The sequence below is a fragment of the Acromyrmex echinatior genome, chromosome 3, assembly GCF_024713525.1.
Source record: "Acromyrmex echinatior isolate Ae372 chromosome 3, ASM2471352v2, whole genome shotgun sequence".
Classification (NCBI taxonomy): Eukaryota; Metazoa; Arthropoda; class Insecta; order Hymenoptera; family Formicidae; genus Acromyrmex; species Acromyrmex echinatior.
In genome coordinates this window covers 7,265,539-7,289,000 of record NC_141854.1, presented here as the reverse complement: position 1 = coordinate 7,289,000, position 23,462 = coordinate 7,265,539, and the positions used below count along the sequence as shown (strand labels likewise).

The following is a 23,462-nucleotide window of genomic DNA, read 5'->3' as shown; positions in this document are numbered from 1 at the left end:
ACGAATGTTATAACGGATAGCGATGTCGCTTAGGGGAACTCGAGTCTCTGGATCGTTCTGAGATCTCGCCTAGGGGTGCCTTTCGATTCACCCTGAGTCTTCTCGATAGATAAATTCGTGGTCAGACCATTCGCGAAGACGCCTAGGGGAGACCCTGAATTGTGATCACGCACGCACACACACTTAAGATGGACTCGTAATAATATTCTGTAGTCTGGACAGATACCGTTCGTACACGATCCGCACTTTGGCTTGATCATCGGTCGAATGAATTCAGCGCTAGAACCCGCCACGGGTCCTCGATTTCTTTCCGGATTGGCTCTCCAAATCATGGAGATCATGTGTTGGCGGCGGCAGCGTTTCGGACAATAGCAAGCTGATTAAGAATCATAAGCGCCGACAATCGCTTTTAACTGTGCCGCTACCGCGATTTCTTCCTACCGAGATCCAGACTCTCCTCTCAATTCTCATCCGTGGTGTAAGCGCGCGCGTGATCCTTTGATTTTATTCGACCACGATTTTGTATTGTGCACGACGATTTCTCGCAACAGTAAGAGCATTAATATATTGCTTTGAACCGCATATATTGATAAAAATTTATTTTTCGGAAAAATTTAACAAAGATTTCAATAAAAGTATTAATATATTGTTTTGAGCGCATATACTATATTAATAAAATTTATTTTTCAATAAATCGTAAAAAAACAATTACTAAATATTGCAAATATTAAGAGCGTAAAGCACAAAAAGTAGTAATAGATTAAATGTATAATAAATTATAATAAATTAAAATGAATAAACAAAGAAAAATTTAAGTACCTATATCGCTCCCTTAAAAATAACAACTCAAAAAATGTAATTTTCAAGTTACTACCATGAATGAGTTAGATACATTAAATATCCTGCCAATTATCAAAAGTGAACTAATTTTATTTTTAAAAAATTATTTTAAAAAAATTAAAATCATTACAGTTTAAAAAAAGATTATTTTTTTAAGTGTTATGAAATGAAAATGAAAAAATGACATATAATTATATTAAAAATTTATTCTTTTTGCTAATATTATTCGATCGATCAATAATTTTTTCTCAAGTTGAAAATATTTTTTGGGAAACTTAATTTTTAAATTATATCACTTTTAGTAAAATATAATTTAAATATAATTTAATTTAAATAATATAAATAATATAATTTAATATAATTTAAATTAATGTCAGGTTGGTTTTTGTTACATTATATTTGCAGCCATGATTTAATTATAAAGAATTTACGTGAAATTTATCTTAAAATATAACTTGAATTTTATAATTTTTCATGAAATAATAATTCTGGAGAAAAAGTCAGACGTGTATATTATAGTTACATTACATAATAGTTTTTTTTTAATTTTATTACTTTGGAAAAGAGAATAGAAATAGAGTAAGACAAGAAATATTATTTTATAATATAAAAAACATAACTTGAAATGAATAACATTTTAAAGCATTAAAATTAAGAGTTGTAAAATACTATTCTTTATTACGACATATTGTATGTCATATTCTGAAAGATAATATTGGATGATAATTTTGTAATATTAATTTGCGATATTTGCTCAAGCAAAAAATATAAAATATATATATAGGTTGTATTTTATAAAGTGTTGAATATTTCGAGACGATATGTCTATAATACTATTGGCGCTTGGCCTTATTATTTGTTATTGCGGCGTACAGCGTGTGTTTATACAAGATCATACTATCATTCGCACAGTTCAAACGAGCAGGTAGCATCGTGAGCCGCATATCGTCGCGTTCGAAATACAAAATGTTTCCTGCGAACAATTAGCGATTATCAATCAGCGGAATTGATTAACTTTGGCCATTAATGCCATGTAAACTTCATATCGAAGTACATCGGTTGTTCGTCGAAACATTATTTCGCTCAATTTATTTTTTTGGGGTATAGGAATTAAAATTGTAGGGGAAACTCTCATCAAGAAATAATCCTGTGACTCCATTAGATACTAAAATGGATAGAAGTTCTGGATAGAAGTTCTGAAAAAAGGGCAAGAAGAGACTTAAAAATTGGAGAGAGACAAGAGACTATCTAAAGAGATTAACCCAGACAATTCAGAAGTGTCAGAACAGAATAAAAGTCAGAATCATTCCGCACACCAACATGGATATAGAAGAGAGAATAGGAGGCACAGGTTTCTTTCAATATCACAAAAGGATTGAGAAACAGAAAAAAAATAAATTTATTAAAAAAAGGGGAGAATGAAAATTACGAATTTTCTCGTTTTAGTATTTATTGTGATAATTCTAGATATATTTGATGGATACTTTATCGATTATTTAAATGTAGATATATCTTGCATTACGCTTTTCGTCGATCTAAAAATATTTTGCTATACACAGCACGGAATAATATAGACTAATTATTGAATAAGTCAATAGAAACTCGTATATATTTTTATTACATTTTGCGTATTTTGGGGATTTCATGTGTTTGGAATGTATTAAATATGCAACACTCATTTTTGATTATTTGTTGTATTTTGAGCTATTAAATTGACTTTATTCATTGTATCATTCATATCAGTATGAGTTTGACGTAATTTCAACTAGCTGAAAATAGTCTGTCTCAATGAGCTATAATGAAGAAATAGCATATCGCAGCTTAATGGAATTGTTTTTCATGTTACTGTTTTGTCACGCTGGAGCAAAATGCGCATTGTAAGAGTTAAAACATCCGGCCATCATCTGAATTAAAGTGCATGCGACCATAATTAACCGTATTTTCGCGAATGGGAGTGTTGTGAGAATTTAATGAAAAAATCTGAGAGTAAGAGAAAGAGGATTGAAAGACATTAGACAATAGAATAATATAAATGTATATCTAAATATAATATATATTTTACAATATATATTATATACTTTTATATATATTTTTATGAAATGCGCACACACTTCATCCGATATCTTCATTATTCTCGCGTTTGTAAATAAATTCATGATATGAAAACAGGTCCAAAACGCTATTTCCGTTTAATAATCAACAATCGATGAGAATCTACATGCGTGCTAAGAATATAATTCTATATCTGACGAAGTTCAATACGACGCAAGTATAGTCTCAATTGTGTTCTTGTAACACATAAATATTAACGATAGTTTCTATTGTCGCATCGTACTCTCTTTACAATGACATACTAAGGCCAGTATCTATAGTCCATTCTCAATTTCAAGATCGTCTCTCAAGTAATGTCTTAAGATGCTATTATAATATGGTTTTCTAATTGGTTCATAACATCTTAAGCACTAATTTAAGACCATCTCGAATTTTGAGCAACGTCTATGGACACCACCCTATATCTCCGCGAACCAGGTGGGGTGTGACACTCCAACAAGGAATTTCTATAAATTTTTAAAAAATACCGCATGTTGCCGGTGCAACTAGAGAGTGCGTTGTTACCAATTATACTAAATTATAGTATATTTATGGCAAAGTATAGCATGGGGTATAAGATATATTCACATATGATTCATGTTAATTTTCCACCTGTGGTTTGCGGAGGGATATTGCCATTATAAAGGAGATTTTGCTCTGATATAAAAAGTAACTTCAATTTTCTGGTAGATTCAAGAATACATGCAGATGTAACGGGAGTACATTTCGGTAGTTACGTGCGTTACGCAATGTATGTAACTAAAACCGAGAGAACATTTGTATGAAATGTGACATTGTTACACATATCGTATCTAATTAATTAGATTACTCGGCCTATACATCCTATTTATGTGGTACAAGGAATTGTGTTTCACGTAACTCTCTGGCCACGCGAGATACGCGCGTGCAAACATATCCAAGTTTAATTTGAGTATGTTGTTAGCACACATCGCAGCAGTTTTGTTTAAATAATAATATTACAAATTAACAATTCCACTCATTAGAAGGTAGCGTAATCACGAAAAATTATGAGTAAAGGATGTAATGGATGCAAATACGAATCGCAATATTATTCTTCATGAATAATACTACGATTTTTTCCATGTATATTTTGCAATTAAATGGGATTATCTAATTTCTGCATTTTCGCATTACGACTTACGTGTTAAATTAAATAATAAAATCAGAAAAACGTATAATTTGAATAAGATATTTGACGCTAACATTTGGGGTACGAATAATTACTCAAAATCGCATTACGGGAGAATTTTTATAATTATGAGAAGAATATTTACTAAAAATCTGACATGTAATAACGGTTGTTCGCTTTGCTCTAGATTATATTTTTCAAATTTTATTTCGAAGTTACTGACATAAACTTTCGTCTTACAATTCATGCGAAAATATTTTGAAGACGGTAACATTTAAAAGGAAAAGAAATATAATTTTTTTTCCGGTAGATGACATAATACGAGAAAATTGAAGAAGACACGTCGGATTTTCTCGTTCTTCTTTCACTCGATAAATTGTGAATCAAAATCAACTTGCTACGTATTTCCAAACTTCTACCATTTCCTCGAGGGTCTGTTTGCTCCAAGAGTTTTGGCAATGGCTGTCTTCGGTGATGTCGTTCGATATTCCTTCCGTGAGATCGCCATGTTTTCAGGAGTGGTGAAACACTTTTTTCTCCAGTGGGAAGTAAGATGTCTAGAGGTTGAGCGGTTGCTGTTTGCGTCCTCTTACAAGCACGAAATAAATTCAAGAGATAAAATAAATTCGAGAAAGCACGCTCGCGCTATTCTTTACACCTTGTTGGTAGAACAGAAGGTACGAATTGTAGGTCGCAATATACGATTTCTTCTTTTACGGATCCGATGTCTATGACCCGTGTCTTCACCTCATTTTTCACGCGGAACCATGAATGTTCATGTCACGAAGAGTTATGCAGTGACACGATAAACGCTAGGAGCAAAATCTTTATCAATACTACTTGTTTTCTCTTTCTCTTTCTCTCTCATATTTATCATTTAGATGATATATGAAATGCAAATGCTGGAAGAATAAATGAAATACGATTTAAAAAGAAGTTTGCTTCGTATACGTACTGACGTAACTCATGTCGTAGCCTGATTCATAAATATATTACGTATAAATGATTACAATATTCATGCACTGAGAGAAAAATGTATTAAATTTTAATAAATATTTACTAGAAATTAAAATACCTATAACGGTCGAAGCTGGATCTTCATTGCTCAAATAATTCAAACTTGAATTACTATATAAGTATACCATGTGTGTATATATATATATATGGTATACTTATATAAAAATTTATTGCGAAAAATATATTTATAAAGATACTTAATATTGTTTAATAAATATTTGTCTGAATATTTACTAAATATAAATATATTTATTTGGTACAAGAACTATTAATTCAATTTAACGAGCAATTATTATTACATTTTATTTAGCAAATATTTATTTTCCATATATGTTACATCAGTACTATTCAAATAATTATTTATTAAAATCTATTACATTTTCTCTCTTAGTAGTGCAGTATTACTTTTTTTTATTAATAACAGATCTATTTTATTATAAGTATTTCATAAGTTTAATATTTTTGTTTTTTTTTTGTTAGGTATATTGCAACAGAATGTGATGATTTTTTTTTAATTCTAACGTTAAAGAAAAATTATCCGCTTTTCTCGGTTAACGTCCGGATAATCGGATCGGCAGTCGGTAGTTTGAGATTGAGATCTTTTGTTGCCTTGTAACGGCGCGTACTGTTGTAATCTCATTACACGCACGTCGATCGATCGAGTTAAAACGAAAGCGTTGATGTTCAACTCGCGTCGCGATAACGACAAGCTGCAAAAACCCTGGGACGCTCATCGCTCGACACAATCTCGACATCGTTATTCCGACGACGTAGCTCCGCGTGCTAGCTCGCTCCGTTCGCGCTTTTCCTCTTGCCCGTTTGTCTCCTGTGACAAAACGGACGGTCGTTTTCGCCGTTTACTCGTAACTGTTGTGCTGCGTTGGCCGCGTCAAGCGGTGGTGTCTGTGTTTGCAGCATGGCGTACGATTATTTGAACGTCTGAAACTCGCCGCGACGATGAACGCTACTACATCGCCCGCACGGCTTATCATTAATCGTTTCTCTTTATACCGTGTCCGTGCGAAATTGTGCGTAATGAGCACTAATCGTGACTATGATCGATTGAAGATGACGAGCGCCGTGGAATTTTATCACGACAACATCGATTTATTGGCGTGACTGACGATGACGGTTCACGTTTGTGTATAAAATATGACTTAACGTAATTAATTAGGAATATATTTTTGCATTTTTTTGTTTTTCTAAAAACAACTTATTGAAATCTCATCTTCTCTCTTTTTCTAGAAAATATTCCACTGATATCAGTACATATATTATTATATTAATTAAAGAGAATTATAATATTTATTTATTACTATTTATTTACAGTAATCCAATTTCTCGTATAAGCATTAATATTTCTTTCAATTGAACTTTTTAGAAAAAAAAAAACATTTGTAACAATTTCTTCCATAGAAGATAATTTCAGTGTCAATATCGTAAATTGGAGTGGTATTCTTTCCCATATAGCGGAGTTAATACCGCGCTTTGGTAAACGATAATTCACGATTCCCTAGTCTTAAGAAAATGCTTGGTAAATATGAGATTTCCGTGGTAGTGAAACTAAAGCTTGTTATTTCATTAAGTATTAGACAGTCCCGAGAGTCTTTTTATTATTTATATTCATTGTATAGCTATTTTTACACTGAGAAAAAATAACTTAAATTTAAATAAATATTTATTTGAATACTGCCAACCAAACATTTACTTACAATAAATAAATATTTGTTTAATAAAAATAAATGATTGTTAAATTAAATTAATGTTTCTTCTATCAAATAAATATATTTTTATATTTAATAAATATTTAATTGGTATTATTCAAATAAATATTTATTGAAATTTAGGATATATATATTTGTTTCTCAGTGAAGCAATAAAATTTTTTATTCATGTTTAGTTTATTGTGTTGAGTAGTTATGCAAGAGATTAAAATACGTTATCATAAGTATTACGTATCCAAATAATGACAATGCAGATTTACTTCGTATGAATTTTTCGATTAAATTAATACAATAGTAATTAATGTTGCACGAATTACGCAAATATATATTAATTATATGAATGATCAATTTATTTTGAGATGAAGGCATCAAAGTGAATTTGTCATAATTGTTTATAAGCTTATTTTATTTTATTCGACATCATAGCCAATAAAATACTGTTGTCTTATCGATTGATTGAATCAGCGTTGCTATCGATGATATATTATTTGCTAAATTAGATCTTTATTGAAATATCGAGAGACACAAGGAAAATAGGTTAAACATTTGCGTTATGACATATTTATAAATGTACAAAAAGCAAGCATGTCGATAATTTTATCTTTTTAGCGAATGCATTTTGCTCAGATGTTTGCAGTAACGAGAGATCATCTATCTCTATCTTCCCATCTAGCCATAATGTTTTCAGAGATCGTGTTTTGCGTTATTAAACGCGGAGGAAACGTGAATGTAGTTTTACATCTACATAGCGTATGTCAAAGAGAACGTCCCATATACTCGCGTTTGGATCAATAACGCATACGCTCCAAATCGGAGCAAACCTTACTCGTCCAATCGCAATGAATTGCGCGCGACCGACAAATTCTGTTCGTAATTATTAATTAACAGATGTTTTAAAGAGCGTCGATTGTTGCTTAATACTCGTTGCTTGATGCAATAGGATTTTAAAATTAAACCGTTTACTTGCAGATTATGATTTTTGTCGCATATCGTATAACTCTTTTTCATTATTGCGTTTGTTTTATGGTTGTATAGATAGTAAACGAAAGAGAAAATTGTAAACTACTATTTTTAACTACTCAATACACACACACACACACACATACACACTATATATATATATATATATATATATATATATATATATATAATACTTTCCTATAATATTTTTTTTTAAACATCAAGAATTCATGATAGTTTTTTTTTAAATTAAAAAGATAGGAAAGGCGAGAAAGAACAAGACTTTAGCAACACACTGTTTAGATAAGTAAAATAATAATAATCGTGATCCATATATTTCATTATAAAGCATGTTTTTATAATCGCATACAAATCTAAAATCTGATCCTTTTGTTATAATACGTGCTGTTAGTTTACGCTGGTGCGTACTGTTATACCTCATTGTTGGCAGATTGCATTTAGCGCGATCGCATGAACGCAACGTGACGTGTCGTCGCTGCACCGGAGGGATATTCCGACTCCGTATTTTGCTAGGGAGTGGCATGAACATATCGATTTTGCTGCACATCGCGTAGAAGCAGTCGGCGTAAACAGAAAATACTGCACCCGCTATGAAGAAATTAGAACGTATTACTTGCGGCGTCCGGACCCAGACGCTGTTACGCGCGGACGTGAAAATTTCGTCGTCTACCTACTTGCGCTTCGTTGATTTCCATTTGGTGTTCTGAGAGTGAGATTTCGTGTATCCAGAGAATATATACATGCATGAGATAACGTAAAATTTTACCCGGCCCCCAATGTGTCATTGTACTGCTTTCAAGAATTAAGAGTCAACGTTGACGTCATCAGAAAGATGTCATCAGAAATTAACAAAGCTCATACTTTTCGTTAAAAATCCAAATTTGATTATTCGTCATTTTTTAATTCATTATTATTAAATGACGAAGAATTGTTCAAATGTCTGTTTGCACTGTTGAAAGTGATTATTATCTTCTTGTTTAATGAAGAAGTGATTCGTCGTGTTAAAGTGTAACGATATTGTTCTTCTTTGTCAATTCATCGTCTTCGTAGATCGGTTTTTCAAAGAAAACGTTCGCGAATCGTACTCAGTGAACTATGGTGAATGAGTTTGAAACTGCTCTCGTAACACAACGACGATGTCGAACGAGGCGAGTTGGAGAGTGAAATTGAAACTTCGGTTCGTTCTCTTCAAATACGCGATGTAACGAGACCGACTATGTACCACGCGTGCCGGATTCTAATTAGAATTTCTAGGGATTGCATTTTCCACATTCTCGACGCCAGCCTCTGTCAAATCCCTGCGAACACAGAAGGATTTTCGACCATATCGGATCGCAAAGAAGCTTTGTTCTTTTCAAATTGCCGGAATGATACTCGGTCGACATCGCAGTCGAACTTGACCGTTTTCAATAAAATTATTTCTAACCTCTTTTACTGTGCTGTTTGTTGAAGCGTCGTCCCGATTAGAAATTTATCCAAGGAATTTAGCAGGTCCTAATCAGATTGATCTTATTTCGTTATCAGGTCCTGATAAGGTAAGTCCATCGGGACCTGATCAGTCATGTAACGCAGCACAGTAGTCCTCCCCATCCAGATAGCCTCATCGGATTCTGATGAGGACCTGATAATGAAATAAGATCAACCTAGCTAGGACCTGCTAAAATCACTGGATAAATTTCTAAGTCGGGAATTATTCAAATGTTATTAATTTAGCATCACATTCCAAAAGAAGCAAAAAATATATCTTTCAGAGGTCCAGGTGGCATATTCTGAAGAAACTTTTTCTCTAGGAGATTATTCAAATCGACTTGCATATGCCTTCTTGTAGAACTTCTTGTGGACGTTTTCTTCTTACGAGTAACTCGTTCATCTCGTGACATGGCTGCGTATTAGAAACGAGGTCAACCATACTCAAACCTAACGAAAATCTTCTTCAGGATCATTTTAGGTCAACCAAACCAAGTCCTTAAAACATACAATCTTACAAAAATCATACTCAAACCTGATGAGGATTTTCTTAAGTATATTTTACTCAAGGTTAACTTAGGTCAACCAAACCAGATCTTTATAACATACAACCTTACAAAGATCAATCATATTCAAACCTGATGAGAAACACCTTGTTAGATGTACTTTATTTAGAATTACCTTATGTCAACCAAATCAGATCCTTATATAACATATAAGGTTAACCTGACACAAATTCTAGTCGTTCATTATTAGAGAGTTTTTGCAACGACGTGAATCCAGATGAACGCTAAAGTCACATTATCCTTTTCTTAATTATACTAAAAAATATATATTCTGCCGATAAGCGGAGAATTCCTCTTAGCAGTTCTTCTAAACAAAAAATCTTACATGAATTAAGCGCGTATTTATAACATACGTGTATTATTAGGTGTTGGAATTAATTCGTAGCGTTTTTTAATGAAAGAATGTTATTTATTTCACATGAGCATTAAAAAATACATTAATGAAAGTACTTCCCATCACTTGTAAAACGCTACGAATTAATTCCAACACCTAATATATTCATCTATAAAAATGAGCACACATGAACTATGATCAAAAATAAATTTCTCTAAGAAAATTTTATTATAATAACTCGAATAGCCTTTTAAAATAAGAGGATATACAAAATACTAGTGGCACGATTATTTATTAAGAGAAGTTTGTCATTTACGTGCTACTGTAGTATGGCACGTGCATGTCAGTACATGCAAGACGTTTTTCTAGCATTGAGAGGATTGCAATTCTAAATCCTTTCCCTTAATTTTAAGCTCTTTATGGTTGTACGAAATTCCTTTACTTTGTAGAGTATCCTTTTGAGGTCGTATATAAATGGAAAACCCTCTGACGTTAACACGGAACTGCTAAATGGCAAATGGAATTTTTTTTTTGGGGTGTAATTGTTAAGAAAAAGATAACGTGACGTTAGCGTTTATCGCATCTGGATAAGCGGTATTGCAAAAACTCCCTATTGTCTACAAATAATTGTATAAAAGGATGCTGAAATCCTTCGATATTTGACGTGTTCGGTGGTAGTCGTCGAGCAACTGGAATTAAATTCAAGAGAAAAGTTGCACTTGTGGCCGAGTCGTTTGTGCCAAAGTGAGTGCTCTCTCAGCCGCTGTCCCAGGGCATTGTACAAGTTAGCAGCTGCAACTGGCATTAAAACTATTGAAACGTGCTGCTCCAACGAGATCCATTTCCACACGAAATGCCTCGTCAACGGTTCCGCGACGACGAAAATACAACGACGATGAAAAAAGCTGCACGATAGGAGGAGGAAGGGAGGGATTTCATTTCCGTTTGGTTAATCCTCGCGCTCTTCTCTCTTTCGGAAACAATTTAATATACAATAGCAGTGAACGCGCTAATTGTTTAACAAAAGCGGTTCGTGATGCTCAACGAAGAATTTATTACGAAGAATTTGCTACGAGGAAGAATTTATTACGAAGGGTCTGGTGAAATAGGTCACGTCAAATCCCTTGGAGTAATCGACGATAGCTGTCAACGAGAGACGAGGATCTCACCTCACAGTGAAAGAGATCGAGGTCGCCGTAAATAGACGCGCGGGGAAGTTTATTCGCGCGCTGCTCGATCCAAGTCGAGAATAATGGCCGGCTCTGGCGCATATAAATTTGTTTTGGGCGAAACGTGCATCTCTTGCTCGAGTGGAAGAATTCGGCGGCGAAGTGCGAGAGGGTGGGCTTAACGGAAGCTTAACAGAGTGGGAACGTTCAGTGTATGCCAACCGTATCGTCAACGAGATGCAATGAAGGAGCCAGCGCAGGGTAGGCTGATGGGCTGCAGGTGGAAGCGAGCTCTCATTGCGGTTTCGTTTACAATTGGCGTATCTGTAAACACATTAGTCCGCGCCGGCTGTGACCGCCTCGACACAACGCCTGCCATTCTCTGCCCTTCTCCTCTTTTACCCTCAACCGATCTGCGTTCTCGGTTGGAGAACGCACTGCGACACCGTCCGTCTGCTATGCGTAGCACGTCTCACAATATAGGCGTGCTATTGCATTTCCCTGCCGTCAGATTGTCACGCAAAGTACTCCACATATCGTATTTGTCATCCTTCGATGTGCTGTGTTATACATCCCACGTCCAGATTTCTCATTGTTAAAGCACGGTTGCCAGTTTTCGGAAATAACACAGTGCCGAGAAACTTTATCTCGATGAATAAACTGTACAAAAATTATTAGATATGTCATATATATCACAATAATATAGAATTATTAAAAAAGGAAAATATTTATGAAAATATTTTCGTGCGACATAGAATTATTAAATTGCGAAACATTGAACAGTTTTTCCCGCAAAAAATCTCTTTTATGATATATATCTTAATTTTTCCTAATCAAATATAATTCTTTTGACATGCATTGTCGTTGATCATTGTCAGATCACGAAATATTTTGGAGGTAAATGAAATACAGAGATTATAGATAGAAGGATATCGTATTTGATGAAGGGATAATAATTATTATTATAAAGGAGACAATTCCTCATCGTTTTTTCATCTCTTGGAGCTTTTGCGTGTTCGGTCTGGCCAACCTGATTAACTTGTGTTGATTTTCTGTGTTCTCTTGTACAAACACGGTCATGCGGGGTTTCGTGGTCGCACATGTTATATGGTTCGAGAGTTACGATAGATAAAAGGCTTTTATATACCACATCCAAGTTGTATGTGTGGGGGGAGGATGGGATTAAAGCAAACATAGTATTCCAGAAACAGCTCGCTCGCTTTCTATAGAACGAGAAGCGGATTTCTGCCGTGACACACAGGTGGGATGATGTTCGCTTATGTTCTATCGACTTGCTAAGGAAGTCATTTTTATATTGATTCTTCGTACGCATATAGGCTGTTTTAATTTAAAAGTTTCAAGATCACTCGTTTCAAAATGTGGTAGTAAACAATTTATTACGCATAAATGTTAAAGAACACAATGTAATTAAATTTTTTTAGATTGAGTTATCTCTTTATGTTTTTATCAATCTTAAGATCTCAAACACTTGCGAAGCTTTATATACTTTGACAGAAAATTTTGTATATTTATAAAAAATATCTTCTTATAGATGTTTTGATACTTTTCTTATCAAAATAACTCGTCCAATTATTAATTAAACTGTACAAAATTTAATTATTTATAAATTAAACCTAATGCTAATAAACAGCATACCGTAATTTTTATTTAATTTCAAATAGTCCTTAAGAGAAAGAGAGAAAAAGAGAGAGAAGAAAGAGAGAGAGAGAGAATGGAATGTTATTTTTAAATAAAAAATATGTAATATTTGACTATAAATATATATACAATTGGAAATTGTAGAAGGTGATAACTTAATTAACAGAAAAATGTAAGTATTTCAAACTTATCAAAGAGAAATATTCTATAATATTGTTATAACATAATCTCATACATACGCACACACATATATATATATATATATATATATATATACACACACACACAAAAATAAGTTAATTGCTATATTAATTAATGTGTAAACTGACGCGAGAATTTACGCGCTTCTCATGAAGAGAAAATTATTCTCGCAAATTACCATTTTGATTTGTAGCGCATGATAAATTGGATAGGCCCTCGAATTTAATGAGCAATACGATCCACTAATATCCGGATATTCTGGAAGTACTAACGAGCACATGCCGCTCGTCTCTCCTCTCCTTCCCTACGACATGTACGACAGATATGTAAGCCGGATTTTGCATGTTGCCTGGTTGTATCTCTAGAGACTGTCTGTCAGCCTGAAGATTATGCACTTTAATGAAAAGGCATCCTCGCGTCTGCAATGTGTGTTCAAAACGTGCCAGGCGTCTTGAGAAAATATAGCATGTTTGCGTATGAGCATTCGCTACATTTGCTTGAATTTCTAAGTTTTAAGGATGTTATAATGCTTAGAAATTCTATATTTCTTTTCGAGACAATGATGGTTACTCTAGAATTTTTTCAATAATAGATAACGGAAAGCAAAACAAAGGAGAGAATCGATTGTTTCAATGTTTATTAAAGGATTTAGCAATTATTGATACTGACATTTTTAAATGTTCCGATATATATTGAGTTTCAGAAACTAAATAAATGTTAAAATTACACGTTTAAAGTTACATTTCAAGTGACTTTAATGTGTAATTTTAAGCTTAATTGAGATGTTACTAGTTTTACTCAAAACTGAACTATACTATAATATCTTGGCAACACTCAATGTAAAAGATTCAATAAATATTTAATAAATAATTTAATAATATGGAGTAAGATAAAGTAAAAATGATTGATCTTTCATATTTATTAGAGAAGGCGGAAGTGAAAGAGAGACAAAAATTCTGTATTCGTGTATGTGCAATATGCAGAAAATCTTCCTTGCATTTTTTCCTCTGCACGTACTTGCTAAATAATTTTGAACATGTAGAAAATTAAAAGTTACAGATACTTCCAAGTTCAAGGATGAGTTACTTCCATATACGAGCGCAGGACTGTGCGGTTAATTAAAACTTCTTCCGTCGATTCTCTGGCTCTTAGCGCATGCAGTTTATTTTAATAATCTCCAAAAGTGCCGCATTAGCCTAAGTCGCCGCGAAAGCCGCTTTCGCCAGAAACTCGAAATTATACCACTATATATAATTATAAGTTATCGAGTGTGTGTTCATTATCCCGTTCGTCTCTTGTATTTCTAAGCGTAATTAATTTGCTCGAATTTGTGTCGTTGTTATACATATTGTATTTGTACCTCCCGCAGAAACTCTCGTCGTATTCCTGAGCAGCTGAGCTGTCAATACGATTGACATAGAATGGTACGTGCTGAATTCGATTAAGGGTAACGATAATTGCAGCCATACGTGCACGCCTGCCATGGAGGTAATCCCTTACACGGAGGCCTCTCTGGAAGAAGCTCTTCTTTGTTTTATTTATTGCCTGCAGGTATTTACTCGCTTCGTACATGCAGTTAATAAGACTGGCTGTAATGAACTCGTTTATTTGCTGGAACATCGAGGGAAAAATTTAAAGCGTTTTCTCTTTACTTTTTTCCTGCCTTCTCTCTCTTTCTCTCTCTCTCTCTCTCTTTCGGCTTATCGATGTAAATTACGTCATAACTCGGAAGTTACGTAACATACATATATCTATATAAAGCAGGGATTATTATATGAATTATAATATTCTCTTTATATAAGTATATTATGTGTATTAAAATAGTATCGTATAAGACTGATATTTGTTTTAAATAGTTATCATTTGCAAGAAATGTGCGAAAGAGCACATTTTGATATTTTATATCTATATTTCGTATTGATATGGATATGCAATGTCAATACGGCGATATATTGATTGGAAATGATTCGATACGAAATATCAAAAGTCTGTGCTCCTCCGCATATCTCTAGTTGTCGCTTTTCTACTTCTTCTTTGGCTGTATATTTCAAAATTCGCTGCCACTGCTGAAAAGCTTAGTGCACGTAATATCAAATGTAGCCTTTCAGTGCTGACTGCTGATAAGCTGATAGTGAATTTTGGAAACAAAGCCTTTGTATTGAATTATTTGATATCAGTTTTAGATCCGATATGTTACGATACGGAAACTCAAAGAAACTTTCGGTTTCAAAAAAAGTTTCGGTGCAAATATCGAATATCAAAAGGGTAATGATAGAATATTTCCATATATCGAATTATATCAGATCATCCCTTGCAACCGATTATTAATGGGGCATTTTAAAACATTGCGGGAAAATCGGGCAGACTGATGTTGCATGTTGTGAATATGACGCGAATGAATGAAGCAAAATTTTCAATAGAAGCTTAATGTCGAGCAATTTAAAATACTATTTATAATTACCGGAGAGACGGGTAAAACGAACGAGATGCGACGTCGGGATGGCAATTTCGACAATCCACGGATATGAGACAGCGTGTTAGGAATTCGAAATGATCCTTTTTCACGAAGCGAGATCATCCTGTCGACCTTGAGCAGACACGTTTTCTCGCGCGCGTATGCCTTTCGTATACCTGGATCTATCTGTCGACCCACTCGATATCCCGATACGTGCTGGCATGTATATGCAAAACGTAACTAGGTACACACTTTCTCAATTACGAATTTTTTCGAATCAAGGACTGACCCTTTTATGCAAACATCGAGGTATTTGTAAGGCTCACGAGAGATAAAACAGACGTTAACAAAGTTTTACATAATTAAGAATACAAATGGATTTAAGCGAAAAAAACGCTTTCTTTATTTAATATTAAATGTATTTTACATTTGTAGAATTTTAAATAGATAGCTTTATATGTGTATTATACCTATATGTTGCTGTAAGAGTGCGATACGTTTCCTACAAATCAAGAAAAATAAAATCCGTGCGAAAAATTTATTATTAAATTATATTCATAATTCGATCCTTGGAACTATTTTTCGCATTATGATATATAAGAAGATATTTATTATTTTCTTCCTCTTTCTATTTGTTCTTTTTTTCTTTTGTTAGATTTGATTTTTATGAAAAGCGCATATATCTTTTGTATTTGCACGTTTCTGTTAGTTTAACGAGAAAGTTATACTTTGTCAAAAATCTGTAGGGAATAACTCGTGCAGAATTGTTCAAAAAGTTCGTATAAGGAACAAAAAGAAAAGTTGGAAATCTACGAATATTCTATACATTCGCGATTCGATCTAACGTCACGTAGATGGCAAACGTTGACTTGACACGCAGCGCTTTACATTCTTTATTCGTGCCTTGTGCTTCTCCTTTCTCCGGATCTTACGCCCTTATCGTAGCGTTTCATTTTCCTCTGGAGTCTTCCTTGTCGGGTCACCGTCATCGATCCACGGAAAACCACTACCGTCGTCGCCATCGTTGCCACTATCTTCCGTTTCTCGTTTCTCCAATGCGCGACGAGGATACCAAAGTTTATTGGCGAACAGGGATACGAAACGCATAAAGCTTCATCAACAATAAATAATGTTAAACTCGCGAACGAGATAAATTATGGTTGCATTGTCTGTCATTAATTTTCTAACTCTGGATACATATATCGTTTCTTGAAAATTTAGAAAAGTTACAGTTTTTGATCATTTTTCAATTATCTATTAAATAATAAATTTTATGTTGGCCACAACATTTTTGTTTGGTAGAATTTCCTTTGAATTTCTTTTGTTGATTTTTCGATATTTACATACATTCAGTGTCTTAGATTAAATACAGCTATTAAACTTTTTTAGTTCTATTTCTAAATTAATAATAATTATTTAATTTTATTGAAAGACACGATTGATCGCTTGAATTCGATTTTCGCATACATTATATAATCGAGACATTAGTCTGAACGTTTATGAGATGCTATCATAGTGATAAAGATATCCTTTGAAGATATTGGTTAAGTCGTTTTCTCTATCCATAAGGAGTTGAGATCATTGGTTTTGTACGATTTCTTCGACACGTACGAAGGTAACGGCACAAGAAGGCACGACGTGCATGGCGTACAAGCCACACTGCACGGAAATTTATTTCACGAGGCATGAAACTCTATTTTTGTCTTACGCAATAGATATTACATTGTAACATATTTCTTAATTGTACCGATGTCGTTTTGTTTCTATACACTATATGAAATATATTTGCGCAGCCATTCGAGTGCGCAAAAGTGAACGGTCACCAGAATAGAAGAGAGAATAATCGTAAGAATTCGTAAGAATAAATTTTTCCGGATTTAACGTTTATAAAATAATCTGAATGTACATGTATAATATTATATATGTATAATATTACATGTATAATATTATGTAACAATAATACATATATTGTTTAATAACGAAGAAGTTATTAAAAAAAATTAAATTTTTAAGGAAATGATTTATTAATTTAATAATATTAATTTAATTAATCCATCTAGAGATTTTCGTAAAATTGTATTTACAATACTTTTTCGAATATTGCACATCTCTTTAATTAAAATGGTAAACTTATAAAGGCGTAATTAAGAAGCATCAAAGATGAGTTATTATAAGAGATTATAATAAAGATTTGGTTTAGTATATGCATTTAGAAAAGCGAAGTGTTGGTGGAACACTGGATCACTTCTAAATATGGATATATTCTGTACATTACAATATCGTTGTATTTGTGCCAAAAGGATGAATTTGACGTTTTGATAAAATCAATTGAGTAATAATATTAATTTTATACTTTTATAACTCGAATGCATTTTTATCCAAACGAAATTTGGGTGGAATAAATTGATGTTTAACCTGCTTTCAATGTGTAGAGATAATTATCTATTGCGTGGTTTATATTTCACGAGAGTTCCTCGCTAGTGAATAGTGTGAATGGACACCTAAGTTACTTCCCTTTCGTATTGAAAGGCCGTTTTTAACCCTCGCACCCTTCCTAGGGCCTCTTTTATCCTTGCACAACGAGCTGGCGTTCAAGTCACAGGTCTGAGGTCTCCATTCGATGAACGAAGCAAAGGGTCTGCACTCAGCCTTCTTGAAAGAATCAATCTCCGCTTTTTCTTCTCTTTTCTTTCAAGCTTTGCCGGCTAATGAGAAACGACGCCGGCTGCGTCCCAAGAATCATTGGTCCCGTTTCAGCTTACAGCAGTATCGGTTTGGACTCCTAACTGTGGTTTCGCCGTAACTAACGAACATAATCGGGCTAGATTTAATCCGATCTAATTAGAGTGAGTGCGCCACGTGCGAATTGTCTGGCTTCCCATTCCCTTATAAATAATTACAACGTGTGAGATTGGCTAATCGTCCAATAATCATTGGCTTGTTGATAATTTAGTTATTTTATAAACACATCTCCTTGTTTACAACGACAATCGTATGTGGAAAAATACTTTTTTTGAAGATATATATTGATAAGATACTAAGAGCGGTATTCAGTTCATTTTTATTTTAAGATCGTCTTAAGTAATATCTTAAGTTTATTGTAAAAAATGTAGTGTTTAAAATGTTTACATTTAAAACATCTTTGTGAAACAAACGTTTAATAATAAAAGATATTTCAATTTCAAACGTTTTAATGTTTTAAATCTAAACACATAGTGTCTTAAAAAACGGAGACAAGAATAAAACACTTTAATATCTTAAAATTAAATGTTTCTTTTATGAACATCACTAATACAGTCTGATTAGTTTATGATATCTTGATTAAGATTGTACTTAAGTCTTAAATATAAGATTTGATCAGAATATGGCTTAAGAAAACTATTACATATTATGATTCTTTATTGGAAACTGCTGGCTTCGATTATGTGATCTCAATTATATAACAATTGCTTAAATACTATATATAATAACTATATTAAATACTATAATATATTAAACAATGCTTAAATATTATAATAGTTATTTAGACACTTATTTAAAGAGTGTGATAAGTTTGTTATTCAAATGGACTACATCATACGTAGCGTTAACGTATTCCAAGTTCGCTAGTTACATACAAGTACATATGTATATGTCTGTTCTCTAAACGACCTCATCTTGTTACGGCTGCGTCCATTTGTTGGTTACCTTCAACAGCGCGGTAGGAAGGCCAGCGTGAGTCAAGTCATGCAAAATTAAACGTGGTTTCATTTCCTTTATAATCCATGCAATGGGTTGCACGAGTTGCATCTATAAAATGGTGGGCGTTAGAGAAACCTTCGATTGTTTAATGGAATTGGTAGTCCTTGACGTTTAATACTTAATACTTGCAACTTAACATATCGATATTTATCCTTTATTTATTCATCAGTTGTGAAAGGCTAAATAATTACACTTTTAAATACCTGATATATTGTGTAATAATAATATTTTAAAATAAATTTATTTCAAAAGGAAAATGCATTTGCTTGTGTTACTAGTTATATTTTCTATTATTCTCAATTATTTATTGGAAATTAAAAGAATAGAATAATTTTTATATAACATTTCGTTGTTACTTTTTACAACATGAGCGTATATTTAAAAAAATAAAATTTTCATTCCTTTTCTTTCTTTAATTATTTGTTATATTGCTTAAAATGGTATCAATGTCCTTTTTCATTTTTTCTAATATTATAATACTTACTTATTACTTTTTCTAGGATGATATCATGGTTGTTTTAAACATATATTTTAAGAATTTTTGCATTAATATATTATGCTGTGTGCATTATTAAATGTTCATTAACGTCACACTTTAATTACTGAGAGTGCACGAACTCATGCAATTATAAGACACGTCAAACTACAATCCGACTATGTCGGAATTTGCCGGTATAAACTTCCAGGCTGAGATTCGCGGGTACATCAGTCTCAACTTCAAACTAACATTCTAATTCGCTAATACGAATGCGCATCACTCGTGAAAGGCGTAATATTCTCTGTGATTTGACATGGCGACCCGGCAGCTTTGTTCATGCTGATATACGATATTAGCCCTTTGAATAGGACATTCGATCGGTTCTGCTAGTTTCAATACGTCAACTACAAATATCATTATAGCTTTATTAAATGATACCTCTTTATTCAGGTCTAGTTGAGGAATTTGCTTTTGATACGTTATTATTTTAACATACTGCAAATATATGTTTTTATGATTCTTTACGACTTTTCTCAATGTTTTATAAAATATTCTATAAATTATATATATATATATATATATATATATATATAAAATGTGATAAATTTTTCAAGAGTGCGCGTTTAATATGTAAGTTGATTTTTCTCCGATCGATACTTATATGTATAAAATAATAACAAGTATTTTTAATTTTAAAATTTAATGGAGAAATTAAAAACTCTTGACGAATTAATCCTCGTAAAACCTTAGACTTTAAATGGATTTTATTTTAAGTGGTATTTTAGATGGCCTGAAAGATGCTTAATTGAGTTATACAGACATTTATTACACGACAAAACATTGGAAGCTTGCGACATAAAATATTTTTGCAATTATGTATCTACAATTATTGTAATTTATAATATAATTATTGTAATATACACTCGTTATAAAAATTCTTTATATACAACTCGATTCACACGCTGCCACTCCGAGCAACTTCATTGCTAAAAAGCCACCAACCAGCGGAATTCGAGCATGTTGATGACGTTGATCGATTACCTAATCCCTCGTCATTCCGCGTTTGTCAATACCTCCCATCAAGGGATCATATCTCCGTCAAGTGTACCGAAAATGAAAAGATTCGCGTTCGTTAATTGCATCAACATTCATGCTCCGTCATTCTTCACGAACACACGAAAGATCTGAGGGCGTGGACACAAATACCTATCGGAAAAGATATTATGACGAAATTGTGAGATACCTTTTTTTATTTCATATTTTTTCTCCGTATATCGTTTTTCGATAGCGAGCACTTCGAGAGGTGCTTTAATATAAGCGACACGGGCAGCCGATAAAAGGGATCCAGTCGCAATTGTAAAGTTGATCGTGCTGCTCAGTATCTTTTATATCGTGTTCGTATGCAGCGCCGAAAGTCGATTTCAGTTCGAGATGATCGTTGGCAAGTCCGAAGTTTTCGCCGAGGTCAGGCGCGACGGTTCGTAACGCTCCGTTCGCACCAAGAAATATATCCTCGTGGAATTTGCCGGGGAAAAAGGAGGAAATTGCGATCAGGGCCCGAACGGAATTTTATTCCATCCACTTGCCCGGCGGATAATGCGGGCGCGCAAATATACGACTGACGTAAAAATGATAGCTCGAAGCTCATGCGCCGCATAAAATGCATGCCTGTCGCGAGCGCAATCACGAGGATGTATTACGGCCGTCGTATCGTTATTGGAACGTATAACAGTGCGCTCTCGCGATAGCTTGAGTGGAATTGTGTGCGTGCATGTGTGCATGTGTGCAAACATAAACGCACATCAGAGCAGATCACATAAACGTGAGATGTGAGATCTGTAGAAATGGAGGTCACTTCTCTCTTCAGCAAATCTCGACTGGAAGGTGAAAACGAAATTTTAACAGAATTCTGGCGCCCTGTTACTATCGACATTTTTTATTTCTCTCTCTCTCTCTCTCTCTCTCCCTGTTTTTTTACTTTTTATGAATACGATGATCGGTTGTATTTTATATCGATTTAAGGAGGATTTAGATTTTTCCGCCGCGTGTATGAGAAACGTGTTGTACCTATTCGCGTAAATTAGTTTCAGTCGACATACAGCTCTTGATCGCGATAAAGCGCGTTTCGTAATACTCGTATTCGATGGAACGCAATCTCGTCGGAGTGTACCGATCCTTTATCGGAAAGCTCGTCCCTTCCTAGACCGTGCGTGTAAAAGGATGGAATAAAAACCTACTTTCAAGGGCAGAGGAGAAAGAGAAACGCTCTGGCTTTGTGCGCGAACGAAATTCCGTTGAAGAGAAGTGCATATCGAGAATGCCCAGTTCGGTTCTGCAAAATCAACTTCGAGGATATTCGTAAAAATATTTCGTGGAGAATTTTCCTGGGGTCAGTGCTCGCTGAAATGAGATCTGACCCGTAAAGGATAGAGCCGCATCCTTTACTGTACGATGTTTTAATTTAAATTGAATATCTTTTTTGGCCAGAAGCATTATAAAAATTTATAGTAGAAGAGAAGCGCTGCAAGATTCGCGTAAAATAGCGCGTTTTATAATGAGAAAATGTAATTCAACTTTTAATATAATATTTGAAATCATATGTATATAATAATTATTTTAATTATACATAATTTGATAATCTTCTCATTTTTTATAATAATTAATCCTAAATTGAAGTCAATAACTTTTATGTACTTTCCCTGATGTAAAATACACACATACTCACACACACATACACACACACATTCAACTCTAATTCGTCACAAGCCAACTTTTTATTTTAAATAAAAATCTCTACAGATATTTATATAAACAACTGTAACAGTCCAGAATATGATGGATATTGCATATACGATGTATGATATAACTTGGTTCAAACCGATTCGCCGCTTGTTAAAACGGAAAATACGACAGATTTATCTCGCGGCATACAGGATTAATTTCGATGAAACCATAAATGCACGTTTCTCATTGTAACATGTACTATTACGAGATGTTAGAGGAATATTTTCCCCCGCGTGATTGCCCAAGTGCATAACGATTGGAGGTAATCGATATTCGTTACTAATTCCGGCGGCAAAACTCAAGATGAAACCGCGACAATGAATTGTCGCAACGTCATTGGAATTATACAAAGTCGTTCTATATGATTCTCGTGATGCATTACTCTTTCACGCGCGACTGCGACGCGATGCGGCGAGACAGAATTTTCGGCATACGTTGATTACGAATTGATGAACGTGGCTTGGTATGACCTATTTCGTTGATAATCGATTTTCCAAGTGCGCTCCACTTCGCCTCTAACAAACCGATTGCTAGAACGTGTAACCATTTGCCAGCTTTTCGACATCCTCCCGAGCGATTATTTGTTTATAATCCGACTACCTTTATGTAGGACAGATGAATTTGGATTTTACCTGAAATTGTCCAGCGAGAGGAAATGGAAGCTCGATTATAACGCTCGTGAAAGTTTATCACGTGAAATATCTAGATGAGAGAGAGAGAGCTGTTGTGAAAATATATCTTTGCTAAAATAATTATTTTGACAGATAACACGAGTATCATTGGAATATTAAAGGCTTGTGCTTTC

At 33.8% G+C, this 23,462-nt stretch overlaps 1 protein-coding gene and 1 long non-coding RNA gene across 2 annotated transcripts in view; both read left to right on the top strand.

The window, feature by feature from the left end:
- Cow (Proteoglycan Cow) overlaps positions 1-23,462 on the top strand; it is a 143,345-nt gene that overhangs the window by 14,697 nt on the left and 105,186 nt on the right. The window lies entirely within an intron of this gene.
- On the top strand, positions 7,995-16,454 carry LOC147910176 (uncharacterized). The gene is made up of 2 exons (XR_015544509.1): positions 7,995-11,790; positions 11,823-16,454. It is a non-coding gene; the product is annotated as an uncharacterized LOC147910176 (long non-coding RNA).